Source organism: Ylistrum balloti, unplaced genomic scaffold (genome assembly GCF_031769215.1).
Source record: "Ylistrum balloti isolate Yb309-2 unplaced genomic scaffold, AGI_CSIRO_Ybal_v1 Utg370340, whole genome shotgun sequence".
NCBI lineage: Eukaryota > Metazoa > Mollusca > Bivalvia > Pectinida > Pectinidae > Ylistrum > Ylistrum balloti.
In genome coordinates this window covers 354,075-360,331 of record NW_026782245.1, presented here as the reverse complement: position 1 = coordinate 360,331, position 6,257 = coordinate 354,075, and positions in this window count along the sequence as shown.

Sequence of the window (6,257 nt, the reverse complement as noted above, 5' to 3'; positions counted from 1 at the left end):
CCTGTGCGCCACGAGCTGTGCGTCAAAAGGGCGATGAAAATCGCATCTATAGATGGAACCCCAAGTACAACACGGCTGTCTAAACGGCCATACATAAATTCCCCACCCAAACAAAAAATAACACGAACAACAACAACAACAACAACAACAAAGGGGGTCATCTATCGGATCCCCCTCAACACACCATTAGCATCATTAAACAAAATAAACAATGTCAAGACAGCCAGTAGGATGTACAACAAAGAGAAACAAAATACAACATCCATCCTATTGGAATTTCACACAAACACTTTACCCAAAGTTTAACAAAATCACTTACCCAGTGACAAAATTTAACGTACCACACAAACAACAAAAACAAAATACAAAACAAACCAAACCGAAATATACCCAGGACTCGGCGACCCAAATCAACAGCAACAAAACTACAACCAATCGACTGTACTCGGCAGTAGTACAAAACTCTCCTCAAAACAACACATACAAACACACCAACACAACTACAACCAATAACACCCACACAGCACGGAGTATTTGTCACAACGGAGCTTCTCGGCAATATTGTCTTGCTAGCACGTGATCAAACACTCAAAGACAGGCAAGCACTACAGAAAGCCAGGGCCCTAATAAACAAACAAAACGGATACCCAGCACCACAAGTCACCCCCATAAACAAACTGACATAAACAACACCCACACAAACCTCACCAATACAATCAACACCAACACAGTCCACACCAACAACATCACCAACACTATTCTCAACACAAACAACACCCCAAACCTTAACAACCTCACAAACCAAAAACACACCTACTCAACAAACAATACGCCTTCTGGACAGTTCCGGGGACAGACGACTCGGATCTATCCAAACCTCTCACACCTCGCTCTCCTACTGGATTGTGTAGGCGTAGGACACAAACAAACAACAAAACAACACCAAAAAACAAACAAACAAACCAAACAACACCCACACGCCCTAACACCAGATCACGGGCCAAACACACAGGCAATCAGCCGAGAAATGGAAATAGCAAACGAAAGCTATACTAGGGCCACAAGCACCCTAAATTTAATATAATACCCATTTTCTTTCGCGGGTATACTAAATGACCAGTCAGGCCTTACTGTCATGCATTGGAATGCAGGAGGCCTTTAACCGAAAATTTCAGAATTAAAATCTTTTCTGAACTAAAATTCTCCCGACATTTTATGCATTCAGGAAACACTGCTTAAACCTAAACACAAGAGTATAAAAATTAATGGTTACAATCCCCCCTTTAGGTACGATTTTGACCAAGGTTTGGCTATCTATGTAAAATGCGGAATTGCATACAAAGAGTATGAAATTAAAGATCAAGATCTTGTGGCTCTAGGAATAGAAATACACAACAAAACAAACAAAACAATCATACTCAATATATACCTCTCCCCCACAAAACCCATTCCATTTAATTCCCTGGCAAGTCTGATAGAAAACACAGACACTGATAACACCATAGTAACCGGGGATTTTAATGGACACCATACACTGTGGGGAAGTAACAAAAACAATTCCCGGGGAGAAACAATACACAAATGGGCAGATGAGACTGGTCTAACCGTACTAAATGAGGGTAATCCCACTAGAATAGATGTGGCACGGGGTATCGAATCCCATCTAGATATCACCCTAGCATCACCATATTTAGCTAGTAAATGTAGCTACTGGAACACCATCGATAGCACTCTAGGTTCCGACCATTACCCAATTTTAACACAATTTGATTTTAAACCTCATGTCAATACAATTCAGTACCCACCACGATGGGTTTTTAATAAGGCCAATTGGGACCAATTCAAAATTTTAGCAGAAGTAATCCAACATGAGGAAATTTTCGATCAAGATGTTGACGTCTTTAATGCAAATTTAACTAGGGTTATTTTAGATATAGCGTCAACATCTATCCCAAAAACCTCAGGCAAACCCAAAACTAGGAAAATAATCCATGGTGGAACGATGAGTGTAGGTTAGCCAAAAAACTCACAAAGAATAGCGAAAGGAAATGGAGGGCAAAAAAAATAGTGAACTATTAAAAACAGAGTATACAAGATGCAAAACAAATTTCAATAACATTATTCAAAACGCCAAAAACAATCATTGGGAAGAGTTTTGCACATCTTTAAATAATAAAACTAATTTGAAAAACGTTTGGTCAAAGGTCAAAGCTATACAGGGAATAAGTAGATCAGAAATCCCTACACTAGGTAAGAACAACATCACCGATAAGGAAAAGACAGATACTCTAGCTAAACAATATCAAAAGGCTAGTAGTAATGATAATTTGACCCCTGAATTCAAACTAAATAAGGTTAACAATCGGGTCACCATCGATAATGAAATCAAAGATCCAGGCCCGAACACCGGTGATCGCAACTGCCCATTCACAATCACAGAATACAAACAGGCATTACAGAACAAGAGAAACACGTCCCCGGGCGAAGACAACATTTCCTACAACATACTCAAACACTGTCCAGACAACATCACAGACATCATAATACATTTCTACAACCACATATGGGACACGGGTATAATACCTGAATCTTGGAAAAATGCCATTGTTATACCTATACTAAAACCAGGTAAAAATCCACAAGAACCTGCATCATATAGGCCCATAGCTCTAACCTCACACCTGTGTAAGGTTATGGAAACTATGGTAAACTATAGGCTAGTACACTCGCTAGAAAGAGCAGGTATCATAAACAAGGAACAGAGCGGGTTCCGTAAGGGTAGATCGACATTAGACCTACTACTTCCGACTCACTTCAGAGATAAAAAAAAGTATTAACCTCAAACAACACACTCTAGCTGTCTTTTTAGATCTAGAAAAAGCTTATGATCTTATTTGGCATGACGGACTTCTGGTCTCACTAAAAACATTTGGCATAACAGGTAACATCTTTAAATACGTCAACAGTTTCCTTAAAAACCGTAAAATTCAAGTTAGGATCCATAACACTCTTTCGGATCAACTAGAACTAGACAACGGTGTAGCACAAGGCAGCGTCATTTCTCCAACACTCTTTAATATTTACATCAACACACTGTCAGATACGCTAAACAATAACACCAGGTTAGCGCAGTTTGCAGATGATGGGTGTATCTGGAGTACAGGCAAAAACATTAGATATTTAACTAAACATATTAAAAAAATCTTACAGCAATCAATGAGTGGGTCAATAAGTGGGGTTTTAAACCATCTAAACAAAAAACTGTAGCTATGTATTTCTCCAGAAATAGAACACTACCAGAACTATACCTAGGCCAAACCAAATTAAAATTTGAAAAACAAGTTGGGTATTTAGGCATGATAATCGATCACAAACTCACTTGGAGCAAACATATTCAATATGTTAAGGAATCATGCCAAAAGGCAATTAACACCATGAGGTATATTTCTGGTTGTAAATTTGGCGCCAATAAAACAACTCAATTAATGTTATATAAGGCCTTAGTTAGATCAAGGTTAGATTACGGGTGACAGGTATATAACATAGCTAGCGACACAGTATTGTAACATCTAGATGTAATACAACACACAGCCTTAAGGGTAGCGCTAAGGGCCATAAAAAATACCAATAGCAATAGTTTACTAGCAGAGGCCGGCGAAACCATATTAACTCTTAGGCGAGAAAATCCTACACTAAAATACTGGGCTAGAACTCAAAATCATGGGGATAGGTTTTTACTAAATAAAGAAATCCAAAATAGTAAAATACCCGTTACCAACATAAGGGCTCCCTATCCTTCAGAAATACATAGATTAAAACAGAAATATGGCTTAGAAGGTGTCAAGATCTCCCGCAAACAAGATTTCCAAGTCCCGTGGTTAAAAACACCACCTAATGTATCGCTGGTACTACATAAGACATTAGATAAACATCGCGACACGATAGGCGCAAAACACCTAGCATTAGAGTTGATAGATAATAAATATAACAACTTCGTTAAATTTTATACCCGGATGGCTCTAAAAATCCAATCAATGATAGAGTAGGGGTAGGCATATTTAACGATACTTATAACATCAGAAAATTTCTTCGGCTAAGTTACAGAGCTTCGGTCTACACAGCTGAACTCATGGCTATTCAAATCGCATTGCTAGGTATCAAGAAAAACCACACCAAATTTGAACGAGTAGTCATTCTTTCGGACTCCCTCAGCTCTTTACAATCCTTGATAACTGGAAATAGCAGTAGACCTTAATTGCTTAATGCAATTCAATATATGATCACCGAGATCGATCAATTAGGAATAGATCTAAAATTTGAATGGATTCCATCTCATGTCGACATTTTAGGTAACGAGATAGCCGATCAACTCGCTAGAGCAGCCTTAGGGTCACGTGATGTTCATCTAAATATAGACTTGAGTGTCTCAGAAGTCGTCAGTATAATCAATAACAAAACTCAATTGATAAGGCAGGAAAATTGGTCGAAATTAACTAATAATTGGCTCTATTCCATCGAGAGCAATGTTAAGATCCAGCCTCAGTTATATAGTTATAATAACGTAGAGGATACTGTCATCACTAGACTTCGATTAGGCTACACCAAACTCGGTCATAACATCAACCGTATTAAAAAGGAAGTCAGTCCATATTGTCCTAACTGTGGTGAACCAGAAACCATTGAGCACATACTGTTTGAATGTACCGCCCATGACAACCTTAGAACAGTTTTCCAAAACCAAATTGAGGCTATAGACAATATGAAATTTGGTTCTAAAACGGTACTCAACCCTCCTAAACAACATAGGAAATATGTATTCGACCAATTAACCTCCTATCTGACTGATATTGATTATATTGATAAAATCTAGGACAGCGATAAAAAAAAAAAAAAAACACGCACACACACGCACACACACAATATACGCAATTATGAGTCCACGTCCAGTATAGACTAAAAACACAAATAGGTACTACTTGTAGATCGTACAAGTACTGTTTACTATAACTGGATAAACAGTAGGTGTATTTGTATCTACCTGGGCCCAACGGGTGTTCGGTAACCTATGGTAGGTAGGGAAACCAGGATACACAGCCCTCCATAATTGACTTTACAGGGAGGTGTATTCAACTCTGGACATAGGACCATAATTTCATCACCCCACACATACCAACAATACCCTCCAACACCTACCAATAACACACACCACATACCTTAGCAGGGGGCGCTGTAGAAATAAAGTCTGATCCCTTTTTAAGTTAACATACCCACAACACCACATACTTAAAAACAGCATACACTGGGCAGAATCCCCAAGCCAACAACATCCGTTACACAATCTCTACTATTCCTTCCTCCTAATATACAAATCCCTGTCCTAGTAGGGTAGACATGTAGACGATTATACACAGTAATCTACAGTCTCCCGAACGACATCGTTTGTATAATAATTCACATTAATTCTCACTAATCCCAATAATCTACGCTAACCCGATTCCAGCACATTCTTTACATCACTCCATCACATCCACTCTCATAACTGAACTTAATAACACAGTTCCCCATTTTTAAATCCACTCTAGAACATCATGACTAGCCTTGTCAAATGGTGGCTAGAACCCCATCTACCAATAACAAACCTATACCCGCTAACAAGCTAAACCTATTTTCCAATTTTCCTACTTTCCCATACGCTCTCTCCCGCTATTTTCTAAACCTCTTGTCCTTCGGAAGGGACGTTCAACGGGGGTCCGGTGTACAGTGAGTCACGCCGTGCACGCTGAAGAACCTCTGCTGGTTTTCGAAAAAGAGAAGGCTAATTGCTAGCCGCCGCAGAGTATAGGTTTTTAATAGGTAAATATAGAGTTAGACTAGAGTAGGAATAGGCGTTTCTGTGACAGTTCAAAATTTCCCCGTTTTGGTTTTTTTTTTTTTTGTATTTTGTTTTTTATTCATAGACGTTAGGGTATAGAAATAGTCATATATGTCCTTCCCACATTAGACCTGTTTGATGATTACTAAAAAGCGAAATTGCACACCTTAATGCCTCGGCCCTACCAGCCCCCTCCCCCTTAGTGTCCTATGCTCGATTATAACCGGAACAAGGACGTTAAGCTCAAAAAAAAATGATCTGGGAGCGCACTGGTCATTTTGGGCGGAGCGGCCGATGCGGCAACATCAACCAGTTACCTAGTCATAATTGCTATTTGTGGGACACTAGCTATATGAGTAATGTAAGTACCCGATACTTAGTATCT